At 45.0% G+C, this 19,926-nt stretch overlaps 1 non-coding gene across 1 annotated transcript; it reads right to left on the bottom strand.

Annotated features, from left to right (window-relative positions):
* Positions 1-19,560: 19,560 nt before the first annotated feature.
* LOC121988233 lies at positions 19,561-19,682 on the bottom strand. The gene has a single exon (XR_006113968.1). It is a non-coding gene; the product is annotated as a U6atac minor spliceosomal RNA (small nuclear RNA).
* Positions 19,683-19,926: the final 244 nt, after the last annotated feature.

Genomic DNA, 19,926 nt, shown 5'->3' with positions numbered 1-19,926 from the left:
TTATTTTTTTTTTAAATTCTTTAAATCCTAAATCTTAAATCTTAAATATTAAGTAACACCTAAATACATATAATACATACTATGAGCATCTAATTTTTTCACCGAACACTATAACTCAATTCATGAATTCTAAACGTACAATCTAATTGACTTAACTTCAAAGCTAAGAATAAAAAATAATACAATTGTGTATTTCAATTGGGGTGCTTAGATCCATTTTAGGCATTCTAAAAATATAGTCGCGGACCATTTCGTAGGTTATTTTGATATCCTCCATATCTTACCTTATACACTCTCTGTGAAAACTAAAACAAAATGTACCTCAACGAATCCAGGCACCTGTATTTATTTTTTTTTAATCAACATCTCTTCAAAGAAACCTTATACCTATGAGCATAAAAAATTTTCAAATCTGAACACTATAAATCAAAAAGAAAGTTTTAACTCTAGAGGATAAATCTTATCAATTTAAATCTATTATAATCCAATTCTTAAATTTTAAAAATTTAAATCCTAAATATATATAATATATATGTGAGTATCTATATATTTTAATTTTAAATATTATAATCCAAGAGGGAAGCCTAACCTCGAGAGGAAAAATCTTATTAACTCAAATTTATTATAACTCAACTCCTAAATTATAAAATTTTAAACCTCAAATATATATAATATATTTTAAAAAAATAAATAAAAATAAATAAATATTTTGTTTGAATCTAAGGGCTAGATTGAATCTAGGGGCGTTTGGTTTAGGGGAATAGAAGTGGGGAATGAGAATGAGAATCATTGATTACCATTGTTAATGTTTGGATTATAGGAATAGGAATACAAATAAGGGAATGAATCCTTGAAATTGGGTAATAACTCATTCCCATGTACCTCCCCTTCAATGAGTCATTACCCTATTTCCATCAATCAAAATATTCTCTTATTCCAAAAATACCCTTGACCTAAAACTAAAATTTTCTCCCTTAATATCAAATATCAAAAATTATTTATTTATTTTTTCTTTCATATCACTTCTCTCTCCTTATTCTCTCTCATCACATTTTCTCTCTCATCATACTTTCTCTCTCATCGTACTTTCTCTCCTCAATCTCTTCCATCACACTCTCTTCCTTCTTTTTTTTTCATCATACTTTCTCTCTCATCAGACTTTCTCTCTCCTCAATCTCTCCCATCACACTCTTTTTTTTTCTCATTACACTTTCTCACTCCTCAATCTCTCTTGTCACACTCCCTCCTTTTTTTTCCTCATCATACTTTCTCTCTTCTCAATATCTCCCATCACACTCACTGTTCTCTTTTTTCTCATCACATTTTCTCTCTCATCATACTTTCTCTCTCCTCAATCTCTCTCATCACACACTCTCTCTCTCCTCATTTTTCCTCATTACATTTTCTCTCTCTTCATCCTCTCCCATCATAATTTCTCTCATATCATTTTTTATCTCACATCTTCTCTCATCATGCTTTCTTCTATTACACTCTCTTTTATCATTTTCTCTCATTCTTACTTTCTCTCTCTTCATTCTTTTTCATCACACTTTGTCTCTCATCATACTTTCTCTCTCTTCATTCTTTTTCATCGTATTTTCTCTCTCATCATACTTTCTATCTTATCATTCTCTTTCATCATATTTTTCTCTCACATTCATCTTTCTCTTACATCTAATTTTTTTCTCTTATTTTTCTTTAAGGGTAAAAAAGGAAATATTGATTTATTCCGATAGAAAGTATGCAACTAACCAAACATTACTTTTAAGAGTGATATCCATGCTCATACCCATTCCCATTCCACAATACAATGATTCTCATTCCGATTATCATTTCCATACTCATACCAAACGCCCCCTAGTACTCGGATCGGCAGGGTTATGAGTCTGAAAGTATTTCCATATATATATTAATAATCAAGCTAACGTGTCGAACAAGAATACGCCTAAAATAACAATCGACAACAAAATGTATGGTCATCTTCCATTTAAATATATTAAATATATATATAATCCTGTCCGAGTGCTGAGTCGACAGACGCTGGGGACGTGGCATGCTCCGCTGTCTCCGGCTGGTGGTGTAGATCTCCGGAGAACCTGCAAAGAAGCCGAGCCGGGAGGGGTTTACCGGCGACGACCCTCCGACGCTCAAGTCAGGCAACGAGAAATGAGAGAGGCAACGTAACTGTGACTATAGTGAGAATTGCGCCTCCCTTCGTCGACGTCTGGGGGTCCTTATATAGGACCCCGGGGAGGCGCAGGCACGCTTCTCTATGCGTGCACGTTCCCCTAAACATACCTTAACGAGCCCCTGTCAGAAAAGTACCTCTGGCGCCATTCCGCAATCGTCCGAGCATATCCCGGATGTGACGGTGGAAGCTTCCACCGTATGATCCTGTGTACGGCTCGGCCGCCAACTCTGCTGCCTGTCGACGGCAGACGTCTCGAGGATGATGTTATCCCCTGTCTCCTTTGTCCTCTTGCGCTTCCTGTCTGTTCCAGGGCCAAGCGGTTCGGTCGCTCGGCGGCATATCACTTCTGCCTCGGTCGTATGCTCGGATGAGATTGCTCCTGCCTGTCTTCGTTGACTTGTGTCCCGGCCGAACGGATAGCCCGCTCGGCCCTGAAACCTTTTTACCTTGAGCCTCGGAAACCCAACCCCTAGTCGGGTTGTCTTTTATTCGGCTCGGGGGATTCCCGGCCGGTCGACCATCTCATTCCGGTCGATCGGGTGACCGGTCGACCCTCTCAGTCCGGTCGGTCGGGTCTTAAGGTTGAATCTCTTGACCTTTGACCTCCACGTGTCGTTGACCTTCCGCCAATGAGGGTCCCCCGTCCTTACCACCGGATCACATGCCTCCCCCTCAAGTCTAGTCGAAGGAGGCGCTAAATCCGACTGACTAGACTGCCGGTCGGCCTGAGTGACACCGCCCTGCCACTCTGGAATGTTCCTCCTCACGGCCGCTCAGCCTCTTCCGAGCGCTGGCTTTGCTGCCGTGTCGACGGTCAACGCTGACGCCCTGCGGATCTCCTTGGGATTCGTGTAAATCCTCTCCATTAAGACCGAGCACGTTCGCTGTGCGCCGTAATGGTGCTCATTAAATGCGCCCCTATGACATGGTGCCACATGGCGCCTCTGCTGGCGTCATCGTACGGCTCGGCGTTGTGTCCGATAGGACATCGGTGGTTTGAAATGAACGGCCCGATGGGGGCCTCGATTCCTGTGACCTGCATCCGACGGTCGAGGCCGATCGGGCCCGACCTTATAAAGCCTTCACCTTCTTCCTCCGCCGCACTTTTGCCTTCGCGTGTCCCGCAACCTTCCTCGGCGTTTCAGCGTTCCGGCGATTCCGAGTCCCCGTGCTCCGACGATTCCCCGCCTCCTTCCTTCGATCCTCCGCTTCTTTGTAAGATTCTCCCGCCTTTCTTCCTTTGATTCCTGTGTGTTCTTCGCGCTCTTGGCCGCGTTTCGTCTTTTGGTTACTGCTTTGCTCCTCTCCTCGCTTGCTCATTTGCTTTCCCTTTCGATTTCTGCTTCCTCCATTGCTCTGGCGATGGCAAGTTCCTCTCAGCTTGCGGACCCGGCTCTCGACGCATGGTATACCACCATGGAGTCGCGGTTCGATCGGCGCGATGCCGAGAGCCTGTTTAACGCTTTTGATATCCCTTCCGATTTTGAACTGATTTTACCTTCACCTTCCGCTCGACCGCACAAACCACCGAGCGGCGCCTTTTGTCTTTTCCGCGACCAATTCATAGCCGGTCTGCGGTTTCCCCTCCACCCCTTCATTGTTGAAGTTTGCAACTTTTTCGGCATTCCGCTCGCCCAACTGGTTCCCAACACTTTTCGCCTCTTGTGCGGAGTTGTGGTCTTATTTAAGTTACACAACATTCCCCTCCGCCCGAAGGTCTTCTATTATTTTTATTATCCTAAGCAATCTGAGCCGGGCACTTATCTGTTTCAAGCTCGACCCGGATTAGTCTTTTTTGATAAGCTCCCTCTTCCAACAAATATTGGAAAGAGAATTTTTTCTACCTTCGTGTTCCCGGGCGGCTCCCCTTTCGTACGAAATGGCAGGTCGGACCACCCGTCTCTCCCGAGTTGAAGAAGTTTAAGACCCGACCGGACTATCTTCAAGCAGCGAATCTGCTAGCCGGTCTGAAGCTCGACATCAACAAGCTCCTACATGAAGGAGTGATGTACATATTTGGTTTGAGTCCGAGCCGGACCCCCCTTCCGAGCAGCTTTGGTAAGAACTTCACTTGTACATTTGTCTTGAGTTCTAACTGATTTCCTTCTCTTTTCTTTGCAGCGAATATCGTAATGGAGTCCGTGTTGTTCGGAATTTTGAAGAAGAAAGCGGTCGCGCTCGAAGCGGCAACGACCAAGGAAATGGAGCAATTGGGCATTGCTCCGGTCGGCTCTCATGAGGATGAGAGTGAAGCGTAGGCAGGGGAGTCGGCCGCTCAGGCTTCGCCTATGGATGCGGCTGGCGCTGCAACTCCTAGCAAGGAACCGTCCGTTCGGGAGGAAGATTCCGAACCGGAGGACGAGCTCCCGCTCGACAGGAAAAGACGGCGAGTTGAGAAGCCTCTCCGTTCGGCAACCTCCGCGGTGCAAGCGTTTGAGCATATAGCCACCGCCTCTCAACGCGGCAAAGTACCATCAGTGGAGGCGCTCTCCTCCGACCGGACTCCCTCTCAGCTGGATGCGCCCACGACGCCAATCGAGGCGGTTCCAGTTAGCTCCCTTCCTCCGGTACCCCGTCGAGTCCTCCGCTCGGGAATTCTATCCACCATGTCCAGCCCGGCCTCTGATCCTTTGGCGTCCGCTCAGACGACTCCGGGCCGGCGCCGCACTGTTAGGGCCACTCTGCACCTCCCTACCGAGGCGTTCATAGCCGAGTCCGATCGGCCGACGGCCCCTGAGCATATGATCACTATGAAGGGGACTCTTGCGGAGATATGGGCGGACGCTCAGGCCCGTGTGACCATGATACCGCTCGACAAGCTAGCTGACAGCCACATGCAGCAATCCACAGGGGTAAGGTTTATTTCTTCTTTATGTAGTTTTCCCGATCGGCCTTTTAACATTTCCGTGTTCATCAGCGATGGGTGGAAGAGATTGCTGTCTCCAACCGCTTGGCAATGGTGGAGGACGAGCTGAAGAAGCTGAAGAGTCAGGGCGGTCCGTCTTCTTCTCGAGGCCCTTCTTATGCCGAGCTACAGAAGGAGCTCGACAAAACCAAGGAATATCTGTTAGAGGCCGAGAGGAAGAAGACGGCCGACCAAGCTTACATGTTGGACCAGAGAGACAAAAAGGTCAAATCCTATGACCGCAAGATTAAGCTGGCCACCACTCGGAAGAACACTGCCATCGCTGATCTGGAAAAAAGGAATGTACAAGCTCAAGCTCTGGAGCAGCGTGTGAATGAGCTAGCCGAGCTGCTAGAAGGCGAGCAGAAAGGACGCTCGGAGGAGGTGACTAAGCTCAAGGACGATTTGAAGGACCTGCAGGGGGCTCTTGATGCTTCCCGTGCTGCCTTCAAGGAGTGCCAAGAGGCGGAGCCAGGCCGCGTTGCCGCCTTGAGGCAAAATTACATCCGCTCGGCGAAATTTGTGGAGAAGGTGTGCGACCGGCTGGTGATCGCCTTCGAGTTGGCCATCACCGCCATGACGGACTATTTGAAGTCCAAGGGCCAGCTCCCCGACTCCGTGGTCATCCCCGCTACAGAGCATGCGACGCTTCTCACCACCATCCCAAAGCATATTTTTGACTACCTTGACTGAAGTATCTTCTGTAATTTTACCAATCAGCTAGACTTTTATTTTCATGTGGCGTCTGTAACTTTTAAATGCTATCTTCAAATGAATGCCCACTTTTGCTGTGTTAACCTTTCATTTTGAGTGTTTCTTTTAACTGTGCCGACCAGTCGCTTGACCTTTTCCCCGCAGGGAATTTTTAAATTTTACCGATCGATAAAACGACCTTCCACTCTGCCTGGGATTTCTATGAGCTTTTCGCATAGTATTTTTCTTCACTATGCCGATCGGTCAAACGACTTTCCATCTTTCATGGACTTTCTGCTAGTGTCTCGCTGAAGTGCCTCAACGCGACGCTGCCTCATCTGGTGAGTTTATAGTCGCCGGTTTGACTCTAAGATTTAACGTCGCTGCTCGACGGTCTTCCGGCCGGAGGGTTTATAGTCGCCGGTTCCACTCTAAGATTTAACGTCGCTGCTAGACGGTCTTCCGGCCGGAGGGTTTATAGTCGCTGGTTCGACTCTAAGATTTAACGTCGCTGCTCGACGGTCTTCAGGCCGGAGGGTTTATAGTTGCCGGTTCGACTCTAAGATTTAACGTCGCTGCTCGACGGTCTTCAGGCCAGAGGGTTTATAGTCGCCGGTTCGACTCTAAGATTTAACGTCGCTGCTCGACGGTCTTCAGGCCGGAGGGTTTATAGTCGGTGGTTCGACTCTAAGATTTAACGTCGCTGCTCGACGGTCTTCTGGCCAGAGGGTTTATAGTCGCCGGTCCGACTCTAAAATTTAACGTCGCTGCTCGACGGTCTTCAGGCTGGAGGGTTTATAGTCGCCAGTTCGACTCTAAGATTTAACATCGCTGCTCGACGGTCTTCAGGCCGGAGGGTTTATAGTCGCCGGTTCGACTCTAAGGTTTAATGTCGCTGCTCGACGGTCTTCAACATCGAGCCCGTGGCTCGGATAATATACACCTGGCCGAATGGCACGGGATCTTCGACATCGAGCCTGTGGCTCGGATAATATACGTCCGGCCGAACGGCACGGGGTCTTAGACATCGAGCCTGTGGCTCAGATAATATACGCCCAGCCGAACGACACAGGGTCTCCACCACGCCTTCATGCAGTTATCTACTTGGCGCACAATGCTCATGCCTTTGCTTCATTCTTATAATTTTCATTCCTGCAACCAAAGGCTACAGCTGAACGGAATATTCATGAAATATATTATATCGGCGCACCTTTTATCCGGCTCGATAGAGCTGGAGGTGGTTTGCATTCCATGGTCTCTCCAGCCGCCGTCCATCCTCATCCTCCAAGTAGTAGGCTCCCGATCGGAGCTTCTCGACGACTTTGAAGGGTCCTGCCCAGGGAGCCTCCAGCTTGCCTATGTCCCCGACCGGCTTCACTTTCTTCTAGACCAAGTCGCCCACTTGGAACGCTCGGGGAATCACGTGACGGTTGTAGTTCTGCTTCATTCTCTGCCTGTAGGCCATCAGTCGGACGAACGCTTTGGCTTGCTCCTCGTCGATCAAGTCCAATTCTAGCTGCCTCCGGTCGGAATTACCCTCGTCGTAGTTTTGGATCCGGACGGACTCTACGCCGACTTCGATTGGGACGACCGTCTCGCCTCCATACACCAGGTGAAACGGTGTCACTCCCGTTCCCTCCTTAGGGGTCGTGCGGATGGCCCATAGGACTCTCGGTAGCTCGTCCACCCAGCTTCCTCCCATGTGGTCGAGTTGAGCCTGAAGAATTCGAAGGATCTCCCGGTTGGCTACTTCGGCTTGACCGTTACTTTGGGGATATGCCACAGACGTGAAGTGTTACTCAATGCCATATCCCTCGCACCATTCCTCGAGCTGCTTTCCGACGAACTGTCGCCCGTTGTCCGACATGAGCCGACGCGGAATATCGAACCGACAAATGATGTGTTGCCAGATGAATTTCTTGACCATCTGCTCGGTTATCTTGGCCAGTGGCTCAGCCTCCACCCATTTGGAGAAGTAATCGACTGCCACCAATAGGAACCTCCGTTGTCCGATCGCCATAGGGAAAGGTCCTACGATGTCCATGCCCCATTGGTCGAACGGGCAGGACACTGTGGACGCTTTCATTTTCTACATTGGCTAATATGAGAGGATCGTGGTACTTCTGACAAGAAAGTCATGTTGCGATGGTCCGAGCGGCGTCCTCGTGTAGAGTTGGCCAGAAGTATCCGGCCAGCAGGATCTTCCTAGCCAAAGACCGGCCGCCCGGATGACCTCCGCAAGATCCTTGGTGTATCTCCTGGAGAATGTACTCGGCGTCTTCCAAACTGACACATTTCAGCAAAGGTCGAGAGAACGTCTTTTTGTAAAGCTGATCTCCGATGAGCGTGAACCGTCCAGCTCTCCTCCTCAGTAGCTGGGCTTCCTCCCGATCGGACGGCGTGACCCCCGAACGCAGAAACTCCATGATGGTTGTTCTCCAATCGCTGGGGAATGTGAGGCCTTCCATCCGGTCCACGTGCGCTACCAAGGATACTTGCTCGATTGGTTGCTGGATGACGACCGACGATATCGAGGTTGCGAGCTTGGCTAACTCATCTGCCGCCTGGTTCTCCGTCCGGGGTATCTTCTGGACCGCCACCTCGGTGAAGCTGGTCTTGAGTTTTTCAAAGGCCTCCGCGTACAGCCTGAGTCTTGCGCTGTTTATCTCAAAGGCGCCCGAGAGTTGTTGAGCGGCTAGCTGGGAGTCTGAGTGGAGCACCACCCGGCTGCCTCCAACATGTCGTGCGGCCTGCAGTCCAACTATGAGCGCTTCGTACTCTGCCTCATTATTTGTTGCCCGATAGTCCAGCCAAACGGACAAATGCATCTGCTCTTTGTGCAGCGAAAGTATCAGGATCCCAATTCCGCTTCCGAGGCGAGTGGACGATCTGTCCACATATACCTTCCATGTAGCTTCGGGCTCGGACTTTTGTACCTCTGTCATGAAATCTGCCAAGGACTGTGCCTTGATCGCTGGGCGGGGTTGGTATTGGATGTCAAATTCGCTTAGCTCTGTCGTCCACTTGATGAGCTGTCCGGATGCTTCAGGGTTTATGAGTACCCTTCCCAACGGGCTGTTCGTCATCACAATAATGGTGCGCGCCAAAAAGTAAGGGCGCAACCTCCGAGCGGCCAGGACCAAGGCGAAGGCCAACTTCTCGAGAGCGGTGTAGCGAGACTCAGCATCCTTTAAGATATGACTTAAGAAGTACACCAGCTGTTCTTCGCCGTTCGGCCTTACTAATGCCGAGCCCACAGCATGCTCGGTCGAGGATAAATAAATGCGGAGTGGCTCGCCTACGACCGGTTTTGCCAACACGGGTAAGGAATTCAAGTAAGTCTTCAGTTCCTCGAACGCCCGATCGCACTCCTCGTCCCATTGAAACTTGGTAGCTTTACGCAGAATCTTGAATAACGGAAGGCTTCGGTCGGCGGTCTTAGAGATGAACCTTGACAACGTCGTTATCCGATCGGTGAGACGCTGTATCTCTCGAAGATTTCTGGGAGGAGACATGTCTTGCAATGCCTTTATCTTGCTGGGGTTCGCCTCTATGCCTCGCTCGGTCACGATGTAACCCAGGAAGTGCCCGCCTTTTGTTCCGAACAGGCACTTCTGAGGGTTAAGCTTGACTCCATATCTTCTTAATGTTTGGAAAGTCTCTTCCATATCCGCATAGAGATCTGCCGCCTGGAAGGACTTGATAAGTATGTCATCCACGTATACTTCCAAGTTGCGCCCGATCTGCTCCCTGAATACCTTGTTCAACAGACGCTGGTAGGTAGCTCCTGCATTCTTCAGCCCGAATGACATTACATTTAGCAGTAGGTGTCGTCTGGCGTGACGAAGTTGACTTTCTCCTGGTCTTCTCGGGCGAGCGACACTTGATGGTAGCCTTGGTATGCATCCAGCATGCATATCAGCTCGCACCCGGCCGTGGAGTCTACCAGTTGATCGATCCGGGGCAGGGGGTAGAAGTCCTTCGGGCATGCCTTTTTCAGGTCTCGAAAATCGATGCAGACCCTCCACTTGTTGCCCGGCTTGGAGACCAACACCACATTGGCGAGCCAACTCGGGAATTGCACTTCCCTTATGTGGCCGGCCTCCAGAAGCTTCTCTACCTCCGCTCGGATAATTACATTCTGCTCGGCGCTAAAGTCCCTCTTCCTTTGCTTCACCGGCCGAGCGTCTGGTTGGACGTGGAGCTCGTGCTGCGCTACGCTTGGCGAGACCCCTGGCAGCTCATGGGTTGACCAAGTGAAGACGTCGCGGTTTCGCTGGAGGCATCTGATCAGCTTCTCCTTCTGGTTCTCCTCCAGATCGGATGATATGAAGGTGGTGACCTCCGATCGGGAAGAGTCGATATGCACCTCCTCCTTTTCTTCGTAAACCAAAGAAGGTGGTTTTTCGGTTATAGCATTTACCTCGACTCGCGGCATCTTCCGAGCGGACTTAGCTTCGGCTCGGACCATCTCCACATAGCATCTTCGAGCTGCCAGTTGGTCTCCCCGCGCCTCCCCTACTTGATCTTCCATCGGGAACTTGATCTTTTGGCAGAAGGTGGATACGACCGTCCGGAATTCGTTGAGAGCCGGTCGTCCCAAGATAACGTTGTACGCAGAAGGAGCATCAACCACGATGAAGCTGGTGGTCCTTGTCCTTCTGAGCGGTTCCTCTCCCAACGAGATAGCCAGTCGGACCTGGCCGACCCGCAAGACTTCATTCCCCGTGAACCCGTAGAGAGGGGTTGTCATTAGCAGTAGTTCAGCTCGGTCGATTTGCAGTTGGTCGAAGACCTTCTTGAATATTATGTTGACCGAGCTGCCTGTGTCAATGAAAATGCGGTGAATAGTGTAGTTAGCTATTACCGCTCGAATGATCAGGGTGTCATCATGCGGGACTTCGACTCCTTCGAGGTCCCTAGGCCCGAAGTTTATCTCGGGTCCGCTCGCCCTGTCTTGGCTGCAGCTGACCGCGTGTATCCTTAGCTGCCTTGCGTGTGCCTTTCTGGCTCTATTGGAGTCTCCTCCGGTCGGGCCTCCGGCAATGATGTTGATCTCGTCTCGGGATGCGTTGCCCCTATTCTCCTCCTCTCGAGCGGATGGTTGAGGTCGCTCATGTGACGCCCGATGGTGGGCCCCGGGCTGTTGACGATGCTGCCGCTCAGGGGATCTCCTTTCTATTCTTTGAATGGGGCTCCGTTGTCGATGTCGTCAGTCTGGTGAAGGTGATCGGCAGCGGTAGCTCCTTGGCGCAGGATGAGTGATGGGGGGGAGGCTCCGACAGTCACGGGTGTTGTGAGTGGCTGACTGATGGAGTGAACAAAATATCGGGGTCCATACCTTCCCCTTGGGCTTGGGTCGATCAGTCGCTACTTGCTGGACGGCGTGCGGCCGAGTGTGCTGATGAGGACGGGCGACTTCGGCTCGCGGTCCTCTGGGGGGCTGGTGACTGACGGGCTGCTTCCGCTCGGCAGAAGCTGGTTGGTCAGTCAGGGCTAGGGATGTAAATGAACCAAGCCGCTCGCGAGCTATTCGAAGCTCGATTCGATAAAAGCTCGTTTGAGCTCGTTTAATGAGGCTCGTTAAGATAAACAAACCAAGCTCAAGCTTCGCAGTATTCGGCTCGTTAGCTCGTGAACACGTTCGTTAAACTCATTAAGTAATTTTTAAATAAAAATAATAATAATTTTGATATTGAATTTATAGATTTTACACTCTACTTATGAAAAATATAGACAAATATATTAAATTTATTTATTAGAATAAAATTATAAATTTTAATAATATTATTATAATTTTCTCTAAATATATGATGTAGTTTTTAATGAATATTTAAATTTATGATTTATATTTATTAAGCTCGTTTAGGCTCGATAAAAGTTCGAATAAGCTCGTGAGCCATGAATATATTCATTAAATAAAGCTCGAGCTCGGCTCGATTATAAACGAGCCAAGCTCAAACATTCAAGAGTTCGGCTCGGCTCAGCTCGATTACACCCCTAGTCAGGGCTTCCTTTCTTCTCACCGCCTGGGCTTCCTCCACATTGATGTACTCATTGGCCTTATGCAGCATGTAGTCGTAGTCCCGAGGCGGCTTCCGGATGAGCGAACGGAAGAAATCACCATCCACGAGCCCTTGCGTGAACGCGTTCATCATTGTTTCCGAGGTGACCGTTGGAATGCCCATGGCCACCTGGTTGAAGCGTTGGATGTAGGCTCGGAGCGACTCCCTCGAGCCTTGCTTGATGGCGAACAGATTGACGTTGGTCTTCTGGTGGCGCCTGTTGCTCGCAAAATGATGGAGGAATGCCGTTCGGAATTCTTTGAAACTAATGATAGATCCGTCCGGCAGCCTCCGGAACCACCGATGCGCCGATCCCGAGAGGGTGGTGAGGAACACTCGGCACTTCACACCATCTGTGTATTGATGCAGAGTGGCAGTGCTGTCGAACTTACCCAGATAGTCGTCTGGGTCGGTTGTCCCGTTGTATTCCCCGATCGCAGGGGGCACATAATTCTTCGGCAGTGGATCATGCAGGATGACATCTGAGAATTGCCGATTGATCCACTCGGGTGACGCGTCCATTCGGGGCGTTTTTCCTTTTCTGCCGTCCTGGACGGGTGCTTCGTCTGATGAAGATCTTTTGTCCTGATTAGCTTGCGCGACCTCCGAGGGCATCTGGAACAAAGCCCTATGAAAAGGTATCGGGGCGGGCGGCGCCCCTATCTGGGTGTCGGTCGGTCCCTTATTTTGCCCCCATATTGAGAGCTGCTCCGGCCGCTCTTCGGGTGACGCTCGGTCCACCGATGCTGATGTCGCCTGCTGCGCTGCCCGCTCGGCCTGAGCTTTCTGCTGCTGCTCCACGATTTTTGCTGCTCACGCTTTGATGAGCGCTTCAAGCTCCTCAGGAGAGAGCGTTACCAGAAGTTGACGTCCAGCTTCTTCCATCTTCTAGGCTCGGATTCAGGTGCGTTCCCACAGACGGCGCCAATTTGATCCTGTCCGAGCGCTGAGTCGACAGACGCTGGGGACGTGGCACGCTCCGCTGTCGCCGGCTGGTGGTGTAGATCTCCGGTGAACCTGCAAAGAAATCGAGCCGGGAAGGGTTTCCCGGCGACGACCCTCCGACGCTCAAGTCAGACAACGAAAAATGAGAGTGGCAGCGTAACTGTGGCTACAATGAGAATTGTGCCTCCCTTCGTCGACGTCTGGGGGTCCTTATATAGAACCTCGGGGAGGTGCGGGCACGCTTCTCTATGCGCGCACGCTTCTCCAAACATACCTTAACGAGTCTCTGTCAGAAAAGTACCTCTGGCGCCATTCCGCAATCGTCCGAGCATATCCCGGATGTGACGGTGGAAGCTTCCACCGTATGATCCTGTGTACGGCTCGGCCGCTAACTCTGCTGCCTGTCGGCGGCAGACGTCTCGAGTATGATGTTATCCCCTGTCTCCTTTGTCCTCTTGCGCTTCCTGTCTATTCCAGGGCCGAGCGGTTCGGCCGCTCGGCGGGCATATCACTTCCGCCTCGGTCGTATGCTCGGATGAGATTACTCCTGCCTGTCTTCGTTGCCTTGTGCCCCGACCGAACGGATAACCCGCTCGGCCCTGAAACCTTTTTACCTTGAGCCTCAGAAACCCGACCCCTAGTCGGGTTGTCTTTTATTCGGCTCGGGGGATTCCTGGCCGGTCGGCCATCTCATTCCGGTCGGTCGGGTGACCGATCGACCCTCTCAGTCCGGTCGGTCGGGTCTCACGGTTGAATCTCTTGACCTTTGACCTCCACGTGTCGTTGACCTTCCGCCATATATATATATATATATATATATATATATATATATAGTTATTTATTTCCTTTTAATTTTTAATATGGATCCACATATTTTGCTATCAAATGACATCAATTTTTGTATATAGCATTGTTATGTCACAATTGAGATCAATCTAGGCGTCGGGTCCGCTGGATGGAGTGGCAGTTCACAGAATATTTTCATATATATATATATATATATATATATATATATATATATATATATATATATATATATATATATATATATATATATATATATATATATATAATCAAACGGTAATTTACCAAAAGGCGTAGGTAGAGATTCAAATTTACCAAAAGGCATATGTTACTTTGGTATTTATCAAAGAACACATTTTTTTAAAGTGCATTTCCTATTTTACCCTTTTCACAATTTGACTTTTTCTACCGTTTTTTTTTCTTCACTATATTTCTCTCTCTTCTCTTTTTTTATCAGCAGAACATATGGACAACATTAGTCAATTTTTTCATAACATTTTAATACATTTGAAGAAGGAAAAATAAACAATAAATAGCATATTTAAACTCCTTGCAATTTCAGAAATCCACTGGAACTAAAATGAGTGCAATCGGAGCTCTCTAGGTCGATCAGTGGGTTTCGGTCAAAACCCACTAATAGACCTAGAGAGCTCCGATTGCACCCATTTCAGTTTCTATGGTTTTCTAAAATTACAAGGAGTTCAAATATGATGTTCATTATTTATTTTGGCTTTTCATAGATATTAAAGTGCAAAATCAAAGAATCAACAAAAAAGTCCACGTTGGGCCTGATATGGAATCATATCAGGCCCACGTTGGGCTTGATATGAGTCCATATCAGGTCCAACGTGGGCTTTTTTATCGATTCTTTGATTTTATATATTAATATCTATTAAAAGACAAAATAAATAATGGACACTATATTTGAACTCCTTGCAACATCAGAAATCCATAGGAACTGAAATGGATTCAATCGGAGCTCTCTAAGTCCATCAGTGAGTTTTGGTCAAAACCCACTAATGGACCTAGAGAGCTCGGATTGAACTCATTTCAGTTCCTATGGATTTCTGATATTGCAAGGAGTTCAAATATGATGTCTCTTATTTATTTCGACTTTTCATAGCTGTTAACATGCAAAATCAAAGAATCATCAAAAAACTACACGTTGGGCCTGATATGGAATCATATCAGGCCCAACGTGGATCTGATATGATTCCATATCAGGCCCAACTTCCATATTGTAAAAATTCAACAGCCTTTTCTGATAGTCGTGGTTTATATGTGACTCGGTAATACTCAATGTACCTTTTCTGATATGATTACATATCAGACCCAACGTGAGTTTTTTTTGCTGATTCTTTGATTTTGCACATTAACATCTACGAAAAGCCAAAATAAATAATGGACACCATATTTGAACTCCTTGTAATTTTAGAAATCTATAGAACTCCTTGTAATTTGACACCATATTTGAATACCACTGATCGACCTAGAGAGCTCCGATTGCACTCATTTTAGTTCCAGTGGATTTCTGAAATTGCAAGGAGTTCAGATATGCTATTCGTTGTTTATTTTTACTTCTTCAAATGTATTAAAATATTATGAAAAAATTGACTAATGTTGTCCATATATTCTGTTGATAAAAAAAGAAAAGAGAGAGAAATATAGTGAAAAAAAAAAGAAAACAGTTGAAAAAGTCAAATTGTCAGGATGGTAAAATAGGAAATACACTTAAAAAAGTGTGTTCTTTGATAAATATTAAAGTAGCATGGTAAATTTAAATATCTACTTATCATAAATTACCGATAATCAAGTTAACGTGTCGAACAAGAATACGTTTAAAATAACAATGGATAACAAAATGTATGATCATCTTCCAGTTAAATATATTAAATATATTTTTTTTTGTTATTTATTTCATTTTAATTTTTAATATGGACCCACATATTTTGCTATCAAATAACATCAATTAATTTTTGTATATAGCATTGTTATGTCACGAGTGAGAACGGTGAGATAGAGTGATAAGCAATTAGGGAAATAAATGAGAGGATTATAATTCGAATTTTAATAACAATTAATATTTTAGAGGTTGATCCTAAAAAAAAAAAAAATGGAACCGTCACATTAACAACCCTCTAGAGCCAGTCTCATAGATATAAAGGGAGATAAATATAGATACACAATTGAAATCACATATAGAGGTTGATCTTTTAAATATGCATATGTTGTGGATTTATCCGGTAAATGAATCTAGAAAGAATGTCATTTACTTTTAAGATTAGTTGGAGGAAATTTAAATATCTAAATTATATATATAAAAATTACCTATTTTATTATTTTTAGGAGGCAGGATCTCCTAGATCACTTTTTGTGATCCAGGAGATGTGTCACTCACATTTACAGTTGAATCGTGATCGTTATCCAATCTCAAATGGTTACGATCCCTTCCTGAGTTCATCGTCCCTATCAGGTTATAATTTTTGTTCGGAGCGGGTGACCGGAGGACACCCTCGCTCGACACCCAGTAACCTGGCCACTTATCCACCACCGGAGGCCTCCGGACGTCTGCTCCGAATAAAAACTATAATCTGACGGGGACGATGAACCCAAAAAGGGATCGTAACAATTTGCGGTCGGATCGCAACAACGATCCGATCGCAAATACGAATGACACATCCCCTAGATCATAAAAAATGGTCCAGGAGATCTATGCTCTATTTTTAGATATCCAATTCGTTCAAAAAAAAAACTTTAAATTTATTTTTTTTAAAATAAATTATAATTTTAATACAAAACTTATTATTGGCAATCCCCTACTTAATTTTTAATTTATAAAATTTTCAAAATAATATAAATCTCTATTTGACACTCTTAAAGAAATCATATTATGTTTATTATATTTTATTGATAATTTAGGTATCCAATTTTTATCATTTGATTAATTTTAGAGATGATGAATTCATCTTATAAAATTTTTCTTCTAGCTACCCAGATAAATCGGAAGCGTAGATGGATCCTAACAGATAGCTTAACGTCATAAATTTTTTAAATTTTTCAAGTGTAATATATCCATGGTGAAATTTGAATTTTTATTGCTTAAAGAATCTGCCCCTCTTTTTACTATCGTGAATATTCAAATAATTGGTCCTAAATAAATAGGACGTTTGATGTTGATTTAGGATTATAAATAAATCTTTATGAATAAAATTGATTTATCCTCTCACCTTTTAGTTATTTGGTTGTGACTATAAATTCATAATTTATTTTTCTTAATATAATTTAGAGATAGATTATAAGGGGCACTTGAGATGAGATGAGATGAGTATAGTCTTTTACTATCATGAATAAAATTGATGTATTTATATTTGAGTTAGGAAACTAATTTCTTTATATAATTGTGTATCTAAATATATTGATGTTTTTATAATATATATTGTCAAGGGATTAAGTATCTAAATATTTTTATAATATGATAGGAGATTTTAGTACTTACAAATATATGACTTGTCACATCATTTGAGTATTTAATTGAGAACATGTATTTTTAATAATCATATTAGGTGAATTTCGAAATTATGTTAACTTAATATCTTTTTCTTAGTTTTCCCCTCCAAAATAATTTAAGGACTTATTAATAATTTTAATTTTTTTTATCTTTTTCATGTATTAATTTATTATATCGATTATTCTAGCATAACTTGAGGTATGCTATTTGTATAACTTATTCTCGTCGTCTCAATTCTCGACTTAATATCTATCTCCGTATCTCATTTAATATTGATGACCACCCTTAATTTTTTTAAAGAGAGGTTTAGTACTTAATTGATCCTACCATTCCCTTAAATTTTGTTTATAAGAGTGATTTAGTGCCTAGTTGACTCTGCTCCTCCCTTGACACCTAGTTGACTCCACCTCCCTCTTGATAAAATATCTAGCTCCGTCCTTAATTTTATTGATTCTTTGTATGATATAAGACATTCTCGTTATATAATATGATTGTTTCGGATTTAGTTTTACCTGCTATGTATGAATTTAGAATATTATAGATGTGGTTTTTTTATTTGTGCTCTTGTCCGAAAGTGAGAAGGTGGAAAGTTGGAGATGTGGTGGGTTCGTTGATTGGTTGTAAACCTCGTTTCGCTCTGCAACACAAGTAATGTTAGTGCCGAGTTAGGGAAGGGGTCCCCGACGTTAGCCCTCCGACGCTCGTGTCAGTCACCGGAAGTGTAGAAGGAAAGCGGAGCAACAGTAACATAAGGGCAAATGGTGAATAACATACATAGAGCTGTCAAACGGGCCAACCCATGGCGGGGCGGGTCGGCCCGTGGCTGGCCCACCATTTGGCGGGGTGGGGTGGGGCGGGCCGTCAACTTGGCGGGTTGGGAAATTTCCAACCCAACTCAATCCAAGGCAGGTCGCGGGTTTGGCGGGCCAACCCGCGGGTCTATCAAATTTAAAATAAAAAATAAAAAAAAATAGTTCATATCTTCAATGTTTTACTTCGGAAATATTTTATCAATCAAATGTATTAATAAACAAGTATTTTAAATATAAATGGACATAAATAAGTACTTATGTTGGGTCAAAAGTACTATTTTTATTTTAAAATTATAACAAAGAAAGATAATAAACTGCAATAAAATTATGCAACGAAGAGGAATAGTAATTAGGACTCCTGGCTGTGCATCGAGCAGTTTAGATCAGTGGTACCTTGGTTGTGCGTGTGTAAACGAATCAAATAAGAATGTCATCTACTTTTAAGAAGGCCATCTAATTTGGGTACACACACCAAGCTCTTCATTGTGCATAATGTATGTTTCAGATTTATCCCATAAACGAATCAATTATGAAGGTCATCTACTTTTAAGATTAATCGACTTTGTGTGCATATATATTTCTGTAACTTTTGTCTATCACACTCAACTTCACAAGTATGGGCTTTTCCTAATTAGTATTCCTCTCAACGAAGAAGATAATGAAATGCTATAATTTAACCCCTGGTATTCTCGCAGTTGCAGCATTGACTACTGATATAAACTGCTTACATGTGTTTCTCAACCCGCGGGTCAACCTAAGCCCATCCCGGGCCGACTCGCGCGGGTCGCGGGCCTAGGCGGGTCGGCCCACAACGGACTTGGGTTGATAAAATTTCAACCCAACCCGCTTAATTGGTTTGGCGGGGCGGGCCAACCCGACGAGCCTAACCCAAATTGACGGCTCTAAACATACACACTCCTCGAGGCATGCGCATGTTGTCCAATTGTCCCATGAAAGAGTCTGTTAGGAAAGTACCTCTGATGTCATACCTTAATAAGACATACATATCCCTAACAAGACAATAGAAGTTTTCGCCGTACGATCATGCCTCGTATCAGCGGTACTAGGTCCCAAAAGGATATCGAGATATACGACAATGGACCCTTTGCTTGGTCGAGCGAGGTAGCCGCTCGGTCGGAATTCCTTCGCTCTTTCGGCCTCAGCTGCTCTTCCCTGCGGTGATTGTAATAACGTGACCTCCACGTTCGGACAAGTTCTCCGATTTTCTTGACGTTCTGTTGCACCATATTGAGCGTCTATCTTGTCATATTATCCCAAGTTGGACAGGTGATCCGTTCGGGCATGTCTCCCGCCGGTCGGGCTTGGGCCTAACCCGATCGGCCGTAGCAATCGTCCTCCGTTCGATCCTTTGACATTTTGACATTGACTATCTTGACATTGACCTCCACCTTAGCAGTTGACCTCGTACTAGATAGATCTTCTTATATAGTCGCATCAATTGAGAAATCTAATTTATGGGTAAATTATGTCAAATTTTTATAGAATAAAGTATACTATACGCATGTACGATGACTAGTAATAAAAAAAAATACTAGATAAATGTAGCCACTCTTTCGGTAATAAAGTTTATGATGGTAAAAAATAATTCTCCCGTACCTCTAGCAATTCGTCCCCGGAATAAAATTTGATAAACATTCACATAACTGGGTAGCTTTAACCGCATGTGTTAACAGGAAAGCACTAAGGCCGTTCCCGTCCCTGTCAGGGGAGGCCAACCATCTCTCCTTCCTACGAACAATCTTTCGACAATAAAACTTATGATTAGACAAATCATTCAACATTCGAAATCGAGCAATTTATCAAATACAACCTTTATAATTTAAAATTAACACAAAAATACTTCTTTTACGTAAATAAAAAAATATATTTTACTTAAAAAAACTCATACCGGTCAAAATTTAGAATTTTAATGGTTACACATAATAGATACAAACTATTTGAACTTAACCATTATTAAAATTTAGTCATCTTACTATTTAATA

The sequence above is a fragment of the Zingiber officinale genome, chromosome 5B, assembly GCF_018446385.1.
Source record: "Zingiber officinale cultivar Zhangliang chromosome 5B, Zo_v1.1, whole genome shotgun sequence".
Classification (NCBI taxonomy): domain Eukaryota; kingdom Viridiplantae; phylum Streptophyta; class Magnoliopsida; order Zingiberales; family Zingiberaceae; genus Zingiber; species Zingiber officinale.
Note: the sequence above shows the minus strand (reverse complement) of the source record. Positions and strands in the feature narration are given on the sequence as shown.